The following is a 23,601-nucleotide window of genomic DNA, read 5'->3' on the forward strand; positions in this document are numbered from 1 at the left end:
TTTTAAAGTTCCATCTATACCTGCAAAGATAACCACACAAGACTTCTGTTAGTTTGTTTCTTAAACGTAATGAAGCCACTGTGTTCATGCTGAAATGCTAGTTCTTGCTGCTGCAGGCAAAGCATGGCTCCTTCATCCCTATGACCCTCTGTGCACAGCCCAGGGAGTGGTTAGGCAGGCCTGTGCCCAGTGTGTGTTGAGCAGAGGCTGGTTGAGGAAGGCCCTGAAAGTACTTTGATGGCAGCAAATAGGCATTTTCTGAATGCTGAGAATTGAGAATGGACCATGGTTTATATTGTAGAAATCAGAGAACCATTAAATCATTTATTCTTGTATTTGTTATTATATATTTAGCTTTTATAATTATTCTAATTAATGTATTATTCATTCATTTCTTGCTTCAAAAAGTATTGCAGGGACTGAACAAAGTTACATGATACATGATTTGTAAAAATAGTTATGCAGTCTTTTTGACAGAGACAAAGGGGTTTAGAATACATTTTTGACCTTAATGTTTGAGATTTCCTAGCTTTTGAAGGATAGGTTATTTTAAATTTCCTTCCTTAAGATTTTGTCCATACCATTTTCTCTTAGATTCTAGCTAAGGCTGAAAAAATGTTAGCATACAGACTAAACCCAACTTAAAGATCAGTGAATCAGTCAATCCCAGACCGGTGGCCAGGACGTCTTCTGTGTAAGTGAAGGTCATGCTTCTCATGTGCCTCTGAGGGGTGAGAAGGTGACTGTCACCAGGAAACCTGCTTTCTGACTGTTTCTGCCTATTCTCCTTCGACTTCTGACATCAAATGACCATATCTTTTGGTTAATTCACACGTGTACCGTTCACGTAGGCGTAGCATTTGATTTAATCATAGTTCCACACCCTGTGAAGGATGCCGAGAGAACTTGGGCCCAGCGCTCTAGAAGCCGTGCTGTTCAGAACCACATGTAGAAATACTCAAGGTTAAGTCAGCTCAGAGTCCCCTCATGTGCAGGAATTCCTATGACTCCACTGATTCATGTAGTTAAGCTACAACTCTTCAGTGTGATTTATGGAATGAAAATAATTTCTCAGGAAGCCCACCTGAAAGGTGTAGATACAAAGCTTCGGGCACCATGAGTGTAAATGTGATGGAAACTCACCTTCTGATACAAGATGGTCTTTTGCTACATTCTGTTTCATCAGTTTTACTCTATGTCTGCGTATTTGAAGATTTGCATGAAACACAACTGTCAGATAAAATTATGTTTCTAGACAATGACTAAAGTCATCATCAAGATGGAATTATGTGGCGGTGGGATTGATAGATACATACCTGCTAGATGTTACACATTATCCTTCTCATGTAGGCGTCTGTGTGTATAGACTCTCAAGGTACCATGTGGAAACTTTCAGATATACTGACCTGGGAAAACTTACTTCAGTAATTCTCTCCTTAGTTCCATCAGGTGCCACGATTATGCACTCCCTTGAACGTAAACCAGGAAGTTGTCCAGAAACCCAGAGCATGGCTTCACAAATGACTCTCCTGTAACCCTGAGCACTTACCATATTGCAAGCACTGGTCTAGATATTTTATAAATGTTATTTCACTTAATTGCCGAACAACCACACCGTATAGTCATTATTCGCCCCATTTTATAGGTGAGGGAACTCACAGGAAGCCTAAGTAAATTGCCAAAAGCAACGAAAAAGGGGTTGGAACCCAGACAGCCTAACTCATGAGCCTATTCTGACAAGCACTTGGCATCCATGGTTGTTGACCTATAGTTCCCTGAAGTACCCACCTCCGCCTCCACCTCCTTCGTCCTCTTTGTGCAGAGCCACCAGCTTTTCTGATGGCAGTGTTCTTTGATTTGGTGAGTGAGATGGTAAATCTTGTTACATGGTATCAAAAAGTCAGATGTTAGTATGAAAATACTTAAAATGTACCACAAGAAAGCTTTCTGGTCTAGGGGATTCTCCTAGGGCCTGACTATGTTCCTTCACATCCAGTCACCTACTCTGAGATTTTCCCAGTAGGAGTTAGAGGATGAATCTCATGTTAAGTGTCTCAGGAAGAGAAGGGTGAACAGGACTCAAGTTTGCATTTCTATCATGTGTCCTGTATTACGATGTATTAACAAGACAGGTACCCCTCCCTTCTCCTCCCCCTTAACCTTTATACCAGAGGGTGAGCCCCAGTGAGCTGTGGGACTTACAAGGTCCTAGGAAGATTCCCCTTTTCTAAGGTAGGGGTGTTCCCTGAGATGCTTGGGAGCTGGGGTCATGAAGTATCCTGTAAGTACCTCTGTCCTTTCACTGCTAAGTTTTTAGTAATCTTCATCTTTAGAGTTAAAGAAAGTGTCTTTCATTGTCTCTGCGCTCTTTACTAACTAAATTTGAGGATAGTGATGCGTCAAGATGGGCGCGCTCTGTGCAGTCCCCGTGTGCAATTCTTCATGGGCGTCTACTAGTATTAGTATCTTAATATTTACCATAGAGATCCTGTTGTAAAAACTAAATAGTTTGGTAGAAAGTAACTTCCTGAGCATTCTAGTGAATATCCGAAGTGATAGTGAAGGCTGTATCTGGCGGCAAGTCTTGAGAACAGAAGTGTCTAATGTGTGTAGTAGGAAAACGATGACAAAAATCTCAAGAGGATTCTCACTGAGTTTCAGCATCTCCCACAACTGGAGAAACATTAGTGAAGAAGGAAACACTGAAGCCCCGTGTATGATTACACACAAACTGAAATGCACTTCTTACGACCAGATACAAAGGTAGCAGTTAGTCAGCTATTCCGTGTGTGCCGCTTTCTGAGGGAGAAATCCAAGGATGGCTCAGATTCCAGCTGCACTGCAGGTGAGCTGGGGAAGAGTGGAAGCTTAGTTCCCCCCTTCTTAAGGCTAAGTGGAAACACTTGGTGGTAAACTCAGATTATTATGTTTAGCCGATTGATTCAGGACATAACGCAACACTCCATCTAGGAGTGAGGCCTGGCAGGGAAGAAAGAAGTTCATTGTTACAGGTGGCTGTATATTTAGGTGTTGTTTCTTTCTGGAAAATACGCAAATTTCTTAATATACATAATGGACATGAATATACTCAAATGTTGTTACAGAAATGATCATGAAGATAGTTTGCTAAAACTCGTAAGAACTTGTGCAGGGTGGCAGCGCTCGGGCCTGCTAGTTACAGCTACCGACGGAATTGCACCTCCCCCATCTCTGCCAGCGCCTCCTTTTATCCACTGAAGCCCTCACTCACAGTAAGACTGTATTCAGAGACAGAGCTTTTCTGGTGTGATTAAGGTTAAATGAGGTCATCAAGGTAAGAGTCTAATGCAATCGGATTGGTGGGCTTCTAAGAGGAGGGAGAGAGACCTCCCACGTGCAGAAAGTTTTGCAAATACAAACCAGATGTGGTGACTGCTGGTTACAGCCCTTCAGCATAGTGTTTCCACCCCTTCCTGTGGCCTGTGGGACCACATGTGACTAGACCCCCTGAACACAGTATCCTGCCAGATACGCCCCATGCTGTGGGCTCCTGTCACATTGGCCTTCAGTGCACTTCTCCCTTCCAGGTTCCAGGCTGTTCCCCCAGCCTACAAGGTGCAGGCGCTTTGTCTGGGAATGATGGCTGCTGCTCACCCCGTGGGTCTAGCTTAACGGCTGCCAATTGGAGCGGTCCTGCTGGACACCCCTGTGTCATACGGGCTCATCATCTTTACATGGCATCCTGCCTACCTTTTATCAAAAGCAGTAGTAATGGTCAGTAATTTCCCCCCGATTTATCGTCTGTTTGTAAGCCCCATACAAGAGAGCCCCTGCCTGCCACATGTTTTACAGTAAGGGGTAGTGAACATGCAACTTGACGATTATCGAGAGAGCATAGTATGTGCATACTTGGTGTTGGAGATCAGTAGTTTGTCCCTGTACAGGAACAGCTGCCTCTTCTTCTTCCTCCAGCCTGTTTGGAGCTTGGCTGGGCCGAACATCATCACAACACGTTGGGTGCCCTCATATGGTGACGCGTTGTCCCCGTGGGCGTCCACCGCAATAGAAGGGCTTTCCCTGCAAAACATCAAACACCACAGAACAGCTAGTCACTGGTCAAGTATTTGATGGGGTTTATGTTAAATGTCAAGGTGGACACTAAAAATTAGCCTCAGTCTCCCGAACAAGGCTTCACAGCTCCCAGTCAGGAGTTGGTAAATTATAGAAAGCAACTGAAAGAAATGAGGTCGCTTAGGGGGTTGATGTGGATGGAAAACAGTTTATCAGGGACAGAGTGCCAAGGCATGGCACACTTTGAGGTGGGGAAAAGGAGAAAAGAGCAGAGTTGATTTGTAAACTATAAGGAAGAGGAACAAACTTAAGTGATGAGTGTATTACAAGAAGATAAAAAACTAATCAAAAGCAAGGAAAACCCTAATAGGATAATTTGTGGGCTAACACAGATAAAGTTATATGAAGGTTACAGAGAAGTAATTACAGTTTGGTTTCATTTTAACACAAAAATTTAAATAAGTGAGGATTGTGGTAAATTGACTATATTGTAAATCAATATTTAGATATTTGGGAAACATTCTCAAAGTTCCGGAAATGATACTGGAGTCATTAAAAAGTTTCTAAATATGAGGAAGTGCTTCGCTATTACTTGACTTAGCTACAGCTGAGCTCTAACAGAACTTCCGATCATAATAGGTAAAACACCTGAATTCAACTGAGCTTAAAAACTGATATGTAGACCAGAGATTATCGTAAATCTACAGAAAATTCTTTCCCATGAAGTCAAGAAAGTGAGCCCCCCCCAGCCAAGAACGTCAAACCTGCTGTCTGGTACTCAGCAGCGCTGAATCTTATGGACACGAGTAGCTTTTCATGAAACCAGTGCTGAAGATAAAAAGTAGTTCCTATATTTTAGAGGAAACAAAGCCCCTCCTGGGACCACTAGTCTGCTCTGATGATCAAAAATAGTGTCTGTACGTGTGTGTGTGACCACACTGCTATGCTGTACCCCAGAAATTAACACAACATTGTCAACTTACATTATATCATGGACAACTTTTTAGTTGAAATATAGTAAGTAAATGGAATGTTAACAGTGAAAAAATAGCGTATGAAAAGATTACCTCATATAGTCAAACCTTGAATGATCACCTGCAAGCTCATTGCTTGAGGTGAACATCCTGTCGTCTTCAGCTCTGTGCTCTGGAAACCGAGTGTGTCTCCAGCACTTGGCAGAGTGCTGTGAACTCCTCGACGAAGCCTGAGCTTCTGCCGCAGGCAGGGTTCTGGCCATTGTGATGTCAGAGTTCTGAGGCTCATGCCGTAACTGACAAACTGACATACTTGTTTCCCTGATTTTGCCTCCATCTTTTGACTTTTAAAAATCAACCTCTTCATGTTGAGATAACTGTAGATTGCAGTGCAGCTATAAGAAATAGCAAAGAGGGCCTATAACCTTTCACGCAGTTTCCCCAATGGTAGCATCTCTCTAGGTTTTACTGCAGTATCATAACTAGGATATTAACATGGATACAGTCAAGACGCAGAACATCCCCTCGAGGATCCTTCCTGTTACTCCTTCTCAGCCGCGCAGACCCCCCCCCCCCCCACTCTGCCATCTCTCAGTCCCTGGAAACCTGTGATACGTTCCCCATTTCTTTAATTTTGGCATTTCTAGAATGTTGCGTCAATGGGATCATACAGTGCATAACCGTTTGGGGTTTGCTCTTTTGCAGTGAGCACGGGTCGAGATTCGTCAGGATTGAGGCGGGTAGAAATAGTCGGTTCCTCTGTAACTCCTAGCAGTGGTGCATGATAGGGACGAGTCACAGTTTGCTGAACCGACTGTTGAGGGACGTCTGGGTCGGTCTTCAGTTTGGGGGTCTTACAAACCAAGCTGCAACCAGTGTGTGTGTGCAGGTGTTTGTGTTAACACAAGTGTTCATTTCCCTGGGCAAATGCTGGGTGGTGGTGTAGCTGTTGTGGCTGTGTGCTTTGTTTCTTAAGACGCTGTCAGAAGTTGTTTTCCCGAGTGGCGGCACCATTTCTCATTCTCACCAGCACTCTGTCTGCGTCAGTTTCCCCACCTGCACACAAACATTTGGTGGGTCATTTTAATTTTAGGCATCTGACAGCTGTGTAGTGCCATCTCATTGTGGGTTTAATTTCTGTTTCTCTTGTGGTTAGTGATGCTCAGTATCCTTTTGTGCTTACTTGCCATCTGTGTGTTTTCTTCAGTGCTGTGGGACCTGTAGTAACCTGCTACAAACATTGTATGTAGAGACAGCATTCTCTCTCCACTAGAAAACTGACCAGGGTGCAGATGATGAGGCTGCTGCCCAGATGGTTTAGAAGCTGTCAAGCAAGGCCGCCATGATGGAAGCAAAGGCTTCAAACCCAGCTGACCCTGGAGGTCCCCTACCCTCTTCTCACAGGAGCAGGCACTTTGACAACTGCAGAGGACTGAAACCCAACCATGGTAGCAAAAAAGTGTGCGGTTTCTTTTGTAGGCTCATGTAATAGTTACCTGAATACATACGTTTTATTCCCCAGTAACTTCTAAGGACCTTGAGGAAAGAATCTATCTTAGCATTTAATTCTCACAGGCCTTGACACATTGGAGGAATTAAAAACATGTAATTGAATAAGTGGATGAAACAAATTTCTGCCACGGATGAAGGACAAAAGGATACTCTGAAGTAGTCTTCCTTTAAGTTCATTCATTCAGCGGAGAGAGTTTGTGTGTGTATTTAAAGAAAGGCACCTGGTTAGGTTTGGACAGCAGGGAACAAGGGAGTCAGACTCAGTTCTCTCAGAAAACCTAGATATGCACGGTGGAGGCAGAGATTGAACAGATTCCCAACAATAGATGTGTTAACACGAGACTCAAGGTATAAAGAAAAATTAAAGGGTAAGATGAGTAATTAAAAGAGGGACACCTGTGTTTGATTGTGGAGCGGTCTGGCAAGGAAGGCTTCTTTGAAGAGCTCATTTGACATGAAGTTTAAAAGGTAATTTTGAATTATTTTCAGGAGATTCAAAAGGCAGGAGGAGAGAGAGGAAAAGAAAGAAGGAAAAGGGAGGACCGTGTGTTGGGTGGGATGGTGTCATTATTTCCATGTCAAAGGGGTAGAATTTGAGCTTATGAAATTTCAGAGACATGGAATAGTTTCCTAGAAAGTGAGATAAGTCTGAAAAGGTAGGTGGAGGCCAGAGGCATGGGTCTTTTTTGTCCTTTGGACCTTGTTCAGGCCTCTCATTTTAAAACTGCTGTAGCCTAAGTGGCATCTAGATAGTGGCCTCCAGACCCTTCTCCCCACTTGTAAAGGGAAGTGCTGGTCTGGACCTGCACTGGCCTGTCTTCACAGCCGTGGGGGCTCACATGGCAGCACTTCCTGGCCCCTCATACAGAATCTGCCAGAGTCTGTCTAAGGCGTGAAATGTAGGCAGCCATGTCTCTGCACCTTCCCCAATTCCCAGATCCTCTCCACTCTCTGCCTCTCCCTTTTGGAGAGGGAGGTTAGAGGCCAGGGAACCATGTCCCCTTCTGGAATCCAGTCCCTGGTGGCCAAGACTGATGTATCAGAATGGCTTTGGGGAGCTTTTCAGGCAGTCTCCCCCCCCCAGAGGTTCTGAGTCAGCAGATCCAGAAAACCAGTATTTATAAAAAGCTTTCGGCATGACTCGTATATGTAACCAGCACTGTGATTGTGTTTTAGGCATCCACTGAGAACGAAGTAGGATTCTTATGCCATCTTCCCCTTTAGTGTGAAGCAAAGGGGAGAAAACGTGTTCCTAGAAAGACAAAAGGAGCTTTCCCTTAGTGATGTAATAGTTACTTTTAAATATAACAGCTTATTTTCTTCCAAAATACCATTGTTCTTTTCCTTTTATGAAAGTGCTGTGAGTGGAATGACAGTGATCGGGTCTGTTTTCATGTATTTCATTAAACTGAACTTTCACCCTAAATACCCAGTAGAAGAGGTGATCCTGTATCACTAGTAGCAGCATTTAAGCATGTTGCAAAATCAGCTTTCTTAGTTCTACTTTTCCCTTAAATTTTTAAATATTTGATTAAATATCTGTACTCAAAAACAGTGTGTAGTATCATATGTATACGTTCTAGAACCGAGTTATGTAGTTCTCAATCCCTCTTCATTATTTACTACCTACCTGAGAAGACTAGGAATACCAGGTACACTTGTAGAGTCTCAATATCCTTATTTGTAAAATACAGATCATGATAAAAGTACCTTTCTTGTAGGGTTGTGATGAGAATTAAATGAGATAATACTTGTGAAAACTTACTACGGTATCCAGCACCGTAACCTCTCAATTCATGTTAGTTATGCTTTTAGGAGACAATGAGACTTTATATACAGAATTAGCAAGTCATCATGTGTGGTCTTCCCTGACCAAAGAGCGGGAGACAGAACAGGGAGTGGTGTTGACAGAGTAACTACAAGTTGCTAAGCTCTTTGCCAGGCAGTTTGAATACCTTGTGTCATTTTTTTGCAGCAGATTTGTGAGTTAAGAATCCATATTTCTAGTTGTCCTGATGGAGAGACTGAGGCTCAGTGAAGTTAAGTAACTGAGAGCCACATAGCTAACAATCCCTAGAGTCACGTTTGTCTCATTTCAAAGTCATACAGTGTTGCCGCAACTAAGCGATGTTTCCCTCTGAATGAGACAAGAAATGTTTCCCTCCTGAAGGACTGAAGAAAAATACGAAGCCACATCATGTGTAGGTTGGTTTGGTTGGTGTTTAGTTGGCACGTGTCTGAGTGCTCTCACTGACTGTGTGTGTTTGCATTTGGTGCCCAGACCCCACCCCTCTCCTCCTCAACATGGCTGGTTGTGAACCACTAGCCACTGCTGGTTGCATGACAGGAAGTGTGATCAGCTCCCAGCATGGACAGCAGGTGCCTGTAACTTGAACGAGCGAGTCCACAGGCTGCAGACAGGCTGGGAGGAGCAGTCTGAGGTCTAGTTGCTCACATCTCTACAACAGTTACCTGGCTGTGAACTGTGGCTAAACCTTTCCACTGCCGCCTCAGCCTAATTTTCATTCTGGTTTGCTGTCCGTGTGAGTAAGTTCTCTCCTGATTGTGGCATTCTGGACTTTCTGCTCCCTGCTAGCTGGTTTTTACCTCCACAAAGACTGACGTGAGACCATGCCTACCCTTCCTTAGCACTGGCTCTGCTACCCTTTGCTGCCCTCTGCTGGCCATACCTGGAAATGATGTTTGACTTCAAGCCTCTGATTCAAGGCAGATGCATAATAGAGTGAGGGAATCGTGGCACACAAAATTTGAGGGTGTGCCAAAACTAATTAAATAAAATTAATGATATTTTATTGCAATATTTTAAAAGTCCAATTTGAAAAAATACATTCAAAAATGAATTTCAAGTTTCAAAAAATAAAATACATGATGTACAGAATATCTAAATGTACCCTGAAATAATACAGCCATCCTTCAGTATTTATTTGGCATTAGTTCCAGGATCCCCTGTGGATACTACAATCCATGGATGCTTGAGTCCCGTATATAAAATGGCCTAACATTGGTATATGACCTGTGCCCTCCCTTCTGTACAGGTTACATCATTTATAGTTGATTCTTAACACCTAGTACAGCATAGGTGCTGTGTGCATAGTTGCTGGTGCTCAGCAAATTCAAGTTTTGCTCTTTGTTTTGCTTTTTAGATTCCATATAAAAGGAAAGTTATACAGATTTGTTTTTCTTCACCTCACCTATTTCACTTAACATAGTACCCTCAAGGTTGATGTTGTGGCAAATGGCAAGATTTCCTTCTCTGGTAGCTACATACTATCCTGTCTTATATATACCTATATAAATATGTCAAATATATGTGGAGATATATGTATAGGATATTATATATATATATAAAGTGTGTATTATGTTTTCTTTATTCATCCATCCATCAGTGGACACTTAGGTTGTTTCTGTATCTTGGTGGTTGTAAAAATGTTTCCGTGAACATAGGGACGCATACATCTTTTCAAATTAGTGTTTTTGTTTTGTTTGGATAAACAGCCAGAATTCGAATTGCCGTATCATTTAGCGTTCTACTCCTAGTTTTTTGAGGAATCTTTATGTTGTTTTCCATTGTTTCCAAAGGAACCGGTTTCCATTCCCACGACAGTGTACAGGCTTATCCTGACTCACTGGCCCTTACTGTGATCCTGGTGCTTTAATTTTTTTTGTTTGTTTGTTTTAAATTTTGGCCCTGGTTACCTACTGCCTAACTACAACTCAGTCTGCCTAAGTTCGGAGGAAGGGCTTATGGAAGAGTGATGACAATTACTACTATCAGAATAAATAAAACTTTGTAAATCATTAAGTTAAAACATAGTGCTAAGGGTAGTCCTTACTCCATTCCTCGTATTTTCTTAGAGAAGAGGATACTTCACAAGAGAACCTGGAGGAATTTGGGAGTAGAGTTTTTCTCTCGACCACAATTGTGCATGAGACAACAGACAAGAGGAAATGAACAAACCGGAGTATCTAACTTTTCTCAGATGGCCATAAGATCTAAAGTGTCACCCTCTGAGGGAAAGTAGGCAAAATACATGGGGAGAGCCCCACAAGCCTCAGCCAACAGAACAAAACACGGAAAAATACAAAGAAACACAAACATAATAAACATGCAGAAGCACAGCTGTTGGGCAGTTTCTGCTCAGTGAACAGCATTCCAGGCTGTGGCCTTGGCCCTGGCGCAGCGTCTGGCCTGCCGTGGGATTGAGACCTGACCCTTCTCAGGTCCTCGCTGTCTCAGCACAGGTGCCGTTAGGTTATCTGCCACACACTCTGGCTGGCAGTAGCAGTGCTGAACAGCTTTGCACCATGCATCTAGTTTGGGGACTATGATTTTGCTTGTGGTAACTTCTGTAGTGGAGCTGCACTTCTTTTGTGGCTACTGACCTCTTGGAGAGTAGAGCTGAGTAGAGGTTTGAATTAACTTGGAAGAGGCTGGAGAAAACGCAGAAAATGCATCCATTCGTGGGAGAGACAGCCTAGGACACAGCTGCAGGGGTAAGAGCCCCCGGCATCTGAGTAATGCCCTCTGGCTGAGACTGAGACAGTTGTATGAAATCGGGAATGAGGCATTTTGATTTTAATTTCTGTGGGCTTTTAATTGCAAGGGGATTTAGCTGTGAGGAAGTTGAATAATAAGACTTTCCTGTTGCTCATATTTGAGACATTTTGATGTTGTTGATCCTGTTTTTGGATTCATTTCATAAAGTCTGGTGAACTGCTTTGGATAACATGACTGGACGTGATAGGAAATAGAATAGGGAGTGAACTTTGACCTTAGGTGCTGCATGGAATGCTGCCTGACTCACGCTGCTAGTCTTGTGAGCGAGAAGTGAAACACCCACCCGCCATCCCAGAGGGAAGCTCCGTGTAGGAAGATGCAGAGTGCGGGGCGGCGAGGGCGCAGCACTGCGCAGGCCGCCCAGCCCGGCTGGCTTCTGGCTCTTGCTCACAGTGCCTGTGACATCCTTTCCCAGCCTCCCTTTGTATGGTTCTTCATCATGTGCGTATCACCCATACTAACACTGGTATGTTTTTTTGTGTATACTTCAAAAATCTTTACCTCATGATTTGCTAAAATGTGATATATATTTTTTTCTGAATACAGACTAAAACACCACTACAAAAATGTTTTTAAAAGCCTGTCACCAAGCAACCAAAAATCGACTAGCGTGATGCCAGTGAAACACACCGTAATAAGTACCAAAAGACTAAAAGCCTGGCATGTATTGGGGCGGATGTATGTCACCCCTGTCCTCGGGTTTCTGTTCCAACCCTCATGATAGAAAGTGGGACTGGAGAGAGATTTTGGGCCTCTCTCTACCTTCTTTCTTACTTCATGTTGTGCAACAAAGAAGAACCTTTCCTGAGAGTGACAGGCGCTCAGGGAGAGTGTTCTCTAATCCTGCCCTCGGCGTTCAGGGTGCAGGGCTCCTTACTCCCGCGCTGGAATTGGGCTTGAGGGAGGAAGACGGCAGTTGTCTGTTCCACGGCCCGTTTGTGGAGCAGTAAAGAACCGGCTTGTACTTTAGGTCTGAGCCTCATGCTCCTCCCCCCACTTCCCAGGGAATCCTGTAATGTGGGTAGTAACATGTACATTTCAGGATCTGTCTGTCTTCTGTGTTTAGCTGTCAAGGTGGTCAAAGTCCGTAAAGTTTCTGCTTTACTCTAACACAGTGAAGTTCCAACACAACATTCAGTTACAGAAACAAGTGAAGAAGAAAATGTTGATGGAAGAAAATGAATGCTTTGTCACACAGCAAAATACTCTGTTATAAACATAATGCTAGCCTGTTATAAAAAAGTGTCTTTTTAAGTTGATTTTACTTTATATTCAAATACAGTGGCTCTGAGTTCTCATTTCCCCAACCTGGGGCTTGTTTTGTATGGTATTGTAGTCCCTTTGGCTGAGTCTGCAGCCTGGAGCAGGGGACCCTTCCCTGTTCCCTAGTCTCTGAGACACAAGGAGATGTTGTAGAAAGAATACTGGCTTTGGAGTCAGGCCTAGGAATGTGTTCTGGATGTGTAAAGCTGGGCAAGTTACTTAGCCTTCCTGAATCTCAGTTTTTACATGTGGAAGATGGGGATAGTAACTCTCAGAGGGCTGTTGTGAGGATTGCGATAGCACATGTAATTGCACTCATTTGGTGCCTGATGCCCCCTGCGCCCCCTCCCACAAATTGAGCTAAAGATACTCTTTGGAGGAGCCTTTCTCCTTGCTCAGTGCTCATAGTCACCCTCTGGGACTCACTGGACAGCAGCAGTTATAAAACCTTCATTATGCATCCAGACCTTCTCCTTCCGTGCATGTCTCCCTTCGTGGCCCTCAACTGAGGGCTTGGGGCTACTCCTTACTCCAGAGGACTCATCACTTGGGACTCGGACTTCATCATTTTCTTCATCAGCTTCACGGCTCTCCCCATGTCACATCACCAGTTCCAAGACCACAGGCTGTAGCCTGTCTCCTACTTTCCCCCAACCCCAAACCTCTAGTCACGTAGAAGGAGCCAGGCTGAGCAGGTGTGCAGCACCTCAGTGGTACGTGGCACACAGTAGGTGATCCTTGCCTGTGAGTTTCCTTTCTTGGACATGGAAGCTGTGAACTGGTTTTTACAGAGCTGTATTGACTATTATGATTGAGTACAGTGATCCAAGAACTGTGTTGTAATTTATTATTATTTTGTATTGAGGCAAAGTCAGTTTATAATGTGTCAATTTCTGGTGTACAACACAATTTTTCAGTCATGCATAAACGTACATACATTCATTTTCATATTCTTTTTCACCATGAACTATTACAAGATCTTGTATATATTTCCCCTGTGCTATACAGTATAAACTTGTTTATCTGCTCTATATATACCTGTGAGCATCTACAAATCTCGAACTCCCAGTCTTTCCCTTCCCACCCCCTGGCAACCGCAAGTTTGTTTTCTATGTCTATGATTCTGTGTCTGTTTTATATTTAAGTTCACTTGTCTTCTTTCATTTTTTTTAAATTCCATATATTAGCAGTATCATATGATTTTTTTTCTTTCTCTTTCTGGCTTGCTTCACTTAAAAAGACATTCTCCAGGGACATCCATATTGCTGCAAATGGCGTTATGTTGTCGGTTTTTATGGCTGAATAGTATTCCATTGTATGAATACACCACATCTTCTTTATCCAGTCACCTGTTGATGGACATTTAGGCTGTCTCCATGTCTTGGCTATCGTAAATAGTGCTGCTATGAACATTGGGGTGCAGGTGTCTTTTTGAAGTAGGGTTCCTTCTGGATATATGCTCAGAAGTGGGATTGCTGGGTTATATAGTAAGTCTATTTTTAGTCTTTGAAAGAATCTCCATACTGTTTTCCACAATGGCTGCGCCAAACTGCATTCCCACCAGCAGTGTAGGAGGGTTCCCTTTTCTCCACACCCCCCAGAGCACTTTTCAGTGCTCTGCCAGCTGTTGGCTTAAAGCAAGTTAGACAGATTAATTTATGTCACCAACTTATAGAAGCATCTCATCAGAATCAACAGTTTCTACCTAGTACATGGACTGCGGGGAGAGTGGGTTGAGACGTCTGATCATGTGGAGAATGGGTGTGTATGTGTGTGTTTGTGATAGTGGTGGTTCACTGAGCAGCCTCTCAGCTCAGTCCTTGAAATGAAGGAGAACTTAGCAGTGACTGGGCGCTGGGGGTTTAAAGTGCTAGAAGCAGGCCCTGAGTGGCCAGCCAAGGAGGGGCAGCCCCGGACGGAGCTCAGGTCTGTTGAGTTCCATTGTAACTCTTAACTTTCCATCTTAACCAAGAATTTCTAGGGAGCTTTCTTCTACTCATTTTCCTACATAAGAAATATTAGTGTGTACTGGAATTACCTACAAATTCAGCATCCAAGATCTTGGATCAAATTGTGTTTTTTTCCCAACTACCTTTTTTTTCAAAAGAAGAAAATTGGCAGGAACCTAGACCACAATTCTGTGATAACTTACTATTATTGAGAAACAGGCTACCCACGTCCCCCCACCAGTCCACTGCCACTTGGACTGAAATTGTTTTAGTGACAGTATCTGTAAAAGCCAAAGTGTAGAGCCTTTCACAGGGACTGAGCTTTCATAGCTTTTCAAAAGGCTGGGGAAGGGCAGGGATATTGAAGGGGGCAGAGCTAAGCCCGTGGAGCCTTGCCCCTGCCCTGGGCCAAGTGGACCTGTCCTTTCTAGTCTGGTTTCTGTCGCTTTTTAGTTCCTTTGCTCTGACGACACACACCACAGGACCTCTCATCACCTGTTGTTCTCTCGCATTTTCCCTGGCATTTAAATATCCCTCTGCCTCTTGCCTGCAACAATTAAATACCATCTCACCATAAGGCTTCTCTGCAGTTGACTTAATCCACCCAACTCTGATTGAATTTGGGATTATTCCATTTTTTCCCTTTTTTAAATAACAAAATAGTCTACGCACAGAATAATGAGTCTAACTTTTGCATAAGATGTGTAGGTGGGGTGGGGCCATGCGGGCAGTGGGGGGAGGCTGCAGAGGACCAGGGTCATGCTGCAGCTCCCTCCCTGGCACCTGGATGCGGGACTCCGGTGGGGGACTCCTGGGCGGTGAAAGTCAGAGCCTCGTTCTGGATGACTGCCCCGGGCTGAGATCGCCTACGAACTGCAAGATGGTGGTTCCAGTGAAAAATCAGTCTTTACTGTGATGCCTCACAGTTTGTTGACATCACTGTGGATGATGCAGACGAAATATAATAGTAAGATGGACACACATTCCCACTCAGGACACCAAACTGAGGCCCCCGTGAATCTCTGCCTAGTTGCACCTCCCAGCATCACCTGTTTCACTTTTACGATCCCTGCTTTTCCACATAGTTGCACTTTCACTTTTAACTTTGTAATATTAATATATTTCTCCAGCTTGCCCTTTCTGCCAAAGTTGTTGCTGATTTTTGCCTGTTAGGAATAATGCTGTGCTGAGCATGCTTGTGACCATTTTTTATGTCCATTCACGTTTATTTCCTTAGAATAAAATCTTACATTTAAATTGCTGGGTCAAAGCATCTTTATGTACATTTTTAAAAGCTTTTGACACATATTTCCATGAGGAAGACTGTACTGATGTGTCCTGCCAGCCTTTGCTGACACTGCATGTGATCATCAGTCCATGTACAACTGCCAACTTGAAGAGGAATGAGAAGCCCCATTTTTGTTTGATTTGCATCATTTATTACATGACTGTTTCACCAACTGTAGAAAACATCTTTCTGAAGGGTGTGTGGTTGGCAAGACCAAGATCTCATAGAAAAGAGAAGGCTGGGGGGAAATACGAAATATAGCATTAAGTACATAGACACGTGAACTACAGCATTAATGTGTATCATGCATAAAGTACACGTCTTCCAAGCGGTCCACTCCCCAGATGGCTGTGGGCACCAGCAGGCTGCTCTTCTGCACGTCCTTCTTCAGGTCATTATTCAGGTGGCAGCATCACTGTCTGGGCCACCCCTCCCCTGCTGGCTGAGGGCAAACACATCCTACCCTTGAAGTATTTGAACCCACCCAGACCCAGGCAGCATCAAAATCCCCATCACTTTCCTCAGTGAGCATGCCTCACTAGTCATGTGCGCTGGTGCGCAAGGCATCTCGGCCGCTTACTGGCTGGGTGACTGTGGGTGAGGTGTTTCACACTCTGAGCATCAGCTTCCTCATCTGACCTGTGAGGATAGCAACACCTCCATTGTTGCTTGGTTCATCCAGCCCTCTTCCCTTCCCTGTCTCTTCTACAGAAGCCAGAAGAGCTGCACCACGTATTCATTTCCCCAGTCTCTTCGCGATAGGGGTAGAGGCTTGGCCAGTGACAGGTACTGTAGAAGTTACTCGGGCCTCTGGGAAAGATTTTATTTTTGTCGTGAGAGATACTGGCACTGCCATGTTCAGGTTCTCCTTGCTTGGATCATTGATGTGATGTCTGGAGCTGCAGCAGCTACCCTGTGAGCATGATGGAAAGGCCAAGGTGACCGCAGATAGATATCAGCTTTCACAGGGTTGAGCTACTTAACTGGTGAACCAATTCTAGGTTTCTTATTACCTGAAAAAATAAATTCCTGTTAGAGGCTTTCTATAAATGCTTCCTCGTGGGGTGTGAGAATCATGTGAAGCAATTTTAAGGATGAAATACGGTGCCTAATACTGACAACTACTCAATAGAAAGTATTTTGTGATCACTATTAGTAGTGTTAGTACCAACTGACCTCAGTTGCCACCAGGTACTTTAACTCTAATATCTAGTGGCTGGGAGTAAGAAAATGCTTGTTGAAGATCATTCTCTACTTCCAGCTAGCATCAGTGACCTTGGGCAAGTCTTGAACCTCTGTGGGCCTCAGTTTCCTCAGCTGTTTATAAAATAATACCAAAGTTCCCTCTCATCTCTAAAATTCTTTTATTTTTACTTTCCCTAGAAACGCCTTCCATTACAGGATGTAAGGTCCTGGCTGACAGGACCAGAGAAGGATGTGAGGGTGGGTGTGTGATATTGCTACTTATGTGTGCAGTTTACAAGTCCCTCGGCACTTGGGACTCCCAGCCAGGCATCTGCATGTGGTGCCGTGTGGAGCCACAAATGTCACCTAAGAAGCAGTCGTGCCAGAAACGTCCAACCTGGGTGTAACGGCATTGGGAGCAGTGTTACCCAACCAGCTTCTGTGGTGATGGGGACATCTGCATGGTCAGTATGGTAGCTGCTGGCTACGTGTGGATACTGGGCACTTGAAACGAGGCTGGGGAGATCAGGAACTGCATTTAAAAATGTAGGTTCATCTTCATTGAACCAACTAAAACTCGGATACTCATCTGTGGCTCATGGTCACCGTGTTGGACAGTGCATCTCCAGAGTCCAAACCTAACCTCCAAGCTACAGGAGCGGGGAGACGGCAGAACACGTTCCCACAGGGAGAGGATTAGACAGACCCACGAGGGAGCTTTATAGGATGACAGTCCTGGAGTCTTCAGACAGTGTCATTAAAGACAAAATACAAAAGCAGGTGAGGTGGGGACTGTCCTAGGTTAGAAGAGATTGACAAAACATAGAGCAGGAAGTTAGATTGGATCCCAGTTGAAAACAACAGCACAGACTTACAGCATTCCCGGGTCAGCGGGGGCACTGGGCGCAGTGTGGGTGCACCGCAGTGTTACAGTTACTGTTAGTTTCCTCAGGTGTGACACTGCTGTTGTGATTACGTGGCGTGTTATTTTTAGAAGATGCATGATGAAGTACGAGTTGTAATGCCTACAACTTTCTAATGACGCAGCAGGGGTGGGTGTGTGCGCGTGTGTGCATGCAGAGAGTGGGAGAGAGAGAGAAGGAGAAAGTATAACAGATATGGTGAATGTTTTTTAAAATAGTCCTGTCACGCGTGATTCTTCCAATAAAGTAGAAAATGTACTTGATGAACCAGGAGACTTAGGAGAGGGTTCCAGGGAGAGCGTTCAGGATGCTGTCTGCCAGCTTCCCGCTCTTCACCGTGAAGTGGGTGACAGGGAGCAGCTGCCAGAGGCCGCTACACACAGAGGAGCCAGGACTTGCTGATTCTGGAAATTCTCAGCCCCCCAGATGCTGGCTTTGGTCTAGAGCTATGATGATGCTAAAATGAAGAAACGGCTTCCAGGCAAAGACAACACCCAGAGTCTATCAGGAATACGGTATAAAGACGAAGGCAGGAGTGCAGCTGTGGAATCCTTCATTAAGTTTTGTTTAGAGGAAACTCGAGGGTCATGCCTTAGACAACCACTCAGACAGAAGCCCTTCTTTGAAGAGCTTCATTCTTCCACAGCCCAGAAACAGCTGCTGCCGCCATGGAATGAGCGTCTGTGGGGCCCGGGGAGGGGCCGAGTGTGTTTCCTCAGGTGGAGGGATGTGAAGCATGTAGGCAGCCTCCAAGGTGGCCTTCAAGGCCCCTGCCTCCTGCCATCCGTGCCTCGTCCAGACCTTCCCCTCTGAACACAATACCGCAGAAATGGTGTCTGGCCAGAACACAATGACCTTGGGCTCTCGGGTCCTTGCACTGGGGAATCCCGCTGCCCTGTCTTCTGACTGCTCAGCTATGTGAAGAGGCCCATGTGAAGAGTGTAGTCTGTTTGAGCACAGAAGAACCCCAACCCCAACCCCACATTCAGGTCCTTCCCAGACCCTCAGGATGTGACCTTATTTGGAAATCGGGTCTTTGCAGATGCCGTTAAGGTGAGGCCATCCTGGGCAGTGTGGGCCCATAGTCCGGTATGACTGGTGTCCTAGGGAGACCAGGAGGAGGGACACAGGGGCACACGGGGAGAGCCTGTAGCCTGTGTGAGGATGGAGGCAGGGCCTGGAGCGACGTGTCTGCAGGGCAGAGCGCTCAGTGTGGCTGGCAACCCCAGAAACTACGAGAAAGGCATGGGCCAGATCCTCCCTGGGATCCTTAGGACCCTGGCCTCGCTGACACCTTGATTCCAGATTTCTAGCCACAAGCACTGAGACAGTAAATCTGTTTTTCAAGCCACCAAGGACGTGAGCCTTTGTACGCTGGCCCCAGGAGATGAGCAGCGATGAGCCGAGCCCCCCTGCTCACAGCACCAGCTTGCGTGCCACCTTGGACATCTCCCCCGCTGCCGGTGCCATCTGCTCTGCAGCCTCGTGACAGAGCCCGAGCCAGAAGTGCTGGCTAAGTTGCAGTTCAGCTTCTGCCCCACAGGAGCAGACATGTTTATTATGATTTTAACTGAACTTTGGGGTAACGTGGTACACAGCTGAGATGAACACTGCAAGGACCTTGGGGGAAGGCCGAACCCTTGGATGAATAAATACATTCACTTCTTTGTTTTACAGTTTGTTGGCTCTGATCTGGAGCTATGATGATGGTTTGGAGACTTGTCATGAGCAGTTAAAGGTTATCAAACTGAAAAGCTGGTTTGGGAAACAGTGTGGCCTTCAGGTTGGTGGGAGGACCGTGCTTCCCTGTTGCAGGGCGTGCACCCCGCCTTCCCCAGAGCACACGCCTTGTCTCCCTGGCCCTCCCACGACACGGGCTCTCCTTTCAGCTCTTCCTGCCCAACCGCTGCTGCAGGTCAAAGCACTGCTCTCCCAGGGTTCTTTCCGGACCACTGTAGACCCATGTTTCCAGCCTCAACTAGAGGAAATTTCAAAAAACACTAACGAACAGAGATTAAGATAATGAACTCTTAGGCACCCATCACTAAGCGTCAACAATTTTGAGTTTAGGCCAGTTTTACTTGCTCGATCTCTATTCCTTCTGGCCATTCCCTGAATTATTCTGAAGCAAATCCCAAACATTTCATCCACAAGCAATGCAGCAGGTAGTGTTATCACACAATTAAAATCAACAATAATCTTCAGTATCTTTAAAAGTCTAATCAGTGTTTACATTTCTGTTGATTGTCTTGCAGTTTTTTAAAAATCATCTGTTTGCATCCAAATAAGGTGACATCGTAATACTGGTTTCTCTATCTTTTTGGATCCATAGTTTCCCCTCCATCAGTTTTTATCCGTTGTTGCCGTTTCCCTGTAGAAGAAGCCAAGTTGCTTTCCTTGCAGATGTGCCTACAGTCTGGGATTTGCTGGTGGCATCTCTGTCACCACAGTGATTCAAATATCTCCATGATGTTTGTATTCTGTGTAAACTGATGTGTAGAGGAGCTTGGTCAGATTCAGGTTTTGCTTTGTTTTGTTAGTTTTAGTTTGAAGGTCGACTGCAGAGGTGGTAGTGTGTCTTTCCATCAGAAGTTACACAGTGTCTACTAGTCTCCAGATAGCAATCAGTTGTCATTGCCTAATTAATTAGGGGGCAGAGCTGTAACACGTACATTCTGTTTTTCTTTCAAGTGTATCTTTCGTAGGCCAAAGCACTGAGAATCATGCCTGTTGAAACAGGTGTAAAACAAGAATCATAGAGCTCACGTGCACGATTTAATGCTTAGATCCCAAGCATATCTTTGGGCTCTGCCTTGAGCGCCCTGTCCGCGGCGCTCTGACCGTGGTGTTACTCTACTGTGCATTCTAATGGCTTATCTCCCTCCACTCCCCTCCCCTCTCAGTGAGAATGGAAATTAGTCCCATTTTCATCCTTGAGCTTGAGATGTCCCATGCTACCCCGGCACATGTGGGTCTGCCTGAACCTCTGCCCCACGCTTGGGAGTCCTGTCCCCTTGGGCAGCTCTTCCCAACCCTGAGTTGCCTCCTAGCAAGACGTGGCTGCAGCTCCTCCGCACAGGCTTCCCTCAGGGCTGGGTGTGGGGATGCGCCAGCTCAGCGCGTGGTCCACGTGGTTATCGCACATGGGGAAGGAAACGCACTCAGGTGCTTATAGCCATCCACCATATGCGAGAATAAACGTGCGGAGAATGCCTGTTGCTGTATCCCCGGAGTGGTCATTGGGAGAATTGCCAGGAACTCCAAAATGTGCTGATTTTACACATTTATTTTTTGTTGAAGTACAGTTGGTTTATAACAGTGTATTAGTTTCAGGTGTACAACATAGTGATTCAGTATTTTAATAGATCACATTTCATTTAAAGTTAGCAATAAAATATTAATAGAACACACTGTGTGTGTCCGTGCTGACATGGAGAGGCCAGCACCTCCCAGAAGGCAGGCCTCGGGGCCCTGGAAGAATCAGAGAAGCTGCTGGAGAGGCAGAAAGCGCTGCGGAAGCTGTCCCGCCCGGCACTGGGGCTGCCTGACTGCCCCTAGGTTATGCCCGCACACACGTTTCATTATCACAGGCTTTTTCCCCTAAAAAGTGATCTGATGTCAGTTACTTAATCCCTAATTTGACAATAAAAGTGACACTTACTGGATATCTGCACTGTGCTGGGCACTTTCCTGGGGCTGTTTTGTGCGATCCCCCATAACCCTGTGAGGCAGTAGGGAGAGGCAGAGCCCAGACTGGAACCCGGAGAGCCTGGTGTCCGGATCGTTCTTGTCGGTCTCCAGACCCTGCCCGCTCACTTTGTCTCCCCAGGGCACTTAACTCCCAGACTTCTGCCCGGCGTGGGAGGCAGGCCCGTGGCTGCAGGCGTGGGAGGCAGGCCCGTGGCTGCAGGCCTGACACTCTCCTGGTCGGAGGGGCAGCGGGTGGTTTGGCAGCTGCAGGCCCCTTTCCTCTCTGTTCCCGCCTCCTCCAGACGCTCGCTTCTGTGCTTGTTGATCTTTAAGGGCTGTTGTGGAGTGACAGTGACTCAAGATGGCAGCCACCACGGGCTTGGGAGTAAAAGTCCCTTGCCATTTCCGACTGTTGGAAGAACTCGAAGAAGGCCAGAAAGGAGTAGGGGTCAGCTGGGGTCTAGAAGATGACGAAGACACGACACTTATAAGATGGACAGGAGTGATAATTGGGCCTCCGACAATGATTTATGAAAACCAAATATACATCCTTAAAACAGAATGTGGACCCAAATACCCAGAAGCACCCCTCTTGTAAGATTTGTAACAAAAATGACCATGAATGGAGTTATTAGTTCTAATGGGGTGGTGACCCAAGAGCCATGTCAGTGCTAGCAAAATGGCAGAATTCACGAAGCATCAGAGTTGTCCTGCAGAAGCTTCGGCGCCTAGCGACGTCTAAGGGAAACGTGAAACCCCCTCGGCCACCCGAAGGACAGTGTCACAGCAATTCGTCACAAAGGAGAGCCACAGGCCCTCCCTTGCTCCCCACTCGACTTAAGCAGTCTTCATTTCCCACAGCAGTACATTTTCTAGACACGTCTTGTAGACCTCGAAGTGCTGGAAAGGAAACTCCCACTCAAAGGCACTTTATCTTGAGATCCTGTAAATGATACTAGTTTTTTGTCCATTTGAAATACATAAGTTGTCCTGTAACAGATCCTCCTGTTAAGTGTAACCACTGCCCACATGGTTGAGCTTCTGGGATCAAGAAAGTGTATTTAAGTTGATTCCCATCATAACTGGTGGGCACATGTAACTCAGCTGTGAAAGGACACATCACACAGTCACCTTGCTGCTGACGACATGGCCTGGGGTCTCTGCCTTTTCCCCCTCCCCCTGCTTCCTTCCCTCCCTGCAGCAGCCCTCCAGCTTGGGGTGGCTGCTTAGGGTAGATGTGAAGGTTTCGGGTCATAGCCTGTGGGACTACTGCTGGGTGTGTGTGGGCGCTCTGCACCCCTAATTTCTTTAAGTCTTAAATGATGCCCCCCTTCTGAGCCGTCATCCTTTCCCACTCTCCACTACCACCCTTGGCCGAAGCATAGATAGTAGCCCCCTCTGCTCCCCTCTGAAATTGGCCTTTGGTGAGAAATTCAGGGCTTTCCCCGTATCTTCTCCCCCCACCTTAATCGAGGGGTACCGCTTTTCCTTCCTCTTCAAGTCCCTTTTGCACCATCACCACCCAACACTGACTTTCTTTCCATGACACTTCGTTGCTTTGGCCGGAAGCCATCAGGTAAGGTTGGAAATAGTCTCTGACCTCCCTCATTTAGTTGTGGAACCACATTTATTTACTCTCCACCGGCCTGGGAACCACATGTTGGGTCCTCGGCCTGCCCCCCTCTGCTGTCATCATCAGCAGATGCTTTTTTCAGCTCAGGTTTTGATAAGGTGACAAGAGCAGTCACCAGGGCTGCTCAGACCTGCGAACTCTGAGTCCTCGGTGGTTAAACGTGGAGAAAGGCCACAGTAGGCACCTGTGAGCACACACAGTCCTCTGAGTGAATTGGCTTCTTTCCCTGTAATTGCTTTTGCATTTAAAAATTGAGGTAGTTTAAACCAGGGCCCTTACTTGGTCATCCTTGCAGTCCATTTGGGTCTAGTTTGGAATCTGACAACTGGAACAGAAAGAGTCGAATTCAGTGCATACCTTGGTTCTGGTGCTGCTGCTTCTCACGGTCCTGAGCAGGGATTAAGGACGAACTCGGACTGCACGGCAGATCCCCGGCATTGGCGGGCTCGACATCCTGGCAGATTGCTGCGTTTTTCCACTTTTCTGTTCTGGACCACCTAATGCTGAGATGTGGATGCATACAGAAATAAAAGCAATTCATCATGTTCTAAGGTT

The 23,601-nt window shown here is 45.6% G+C and overlaps 1 pseudogene; it reads left to right on the forward strand.

Moving 5' to 3' along the window:
• LOC102545890 (ubiquitin-conjugating enzyme E2 variant 1 pseudogene) overlaps positions 1–23,601 on the forward strand; it is a 61,105-nt pseudogene extending 37,504 nt beyond the window's left edge.

This window comes from Vicugna pacos, chromosome 24, assembly GCF_048564905.1.
Source record: "Vicugna pacos chromosome 24, VicPac4, whole genome shotgun sequence".
NCBI lineage: Eukaryota > Metazoa > Chordata > Mammalia > Artiodactyla > Camelidae > Vicugna > Vicugna pacos.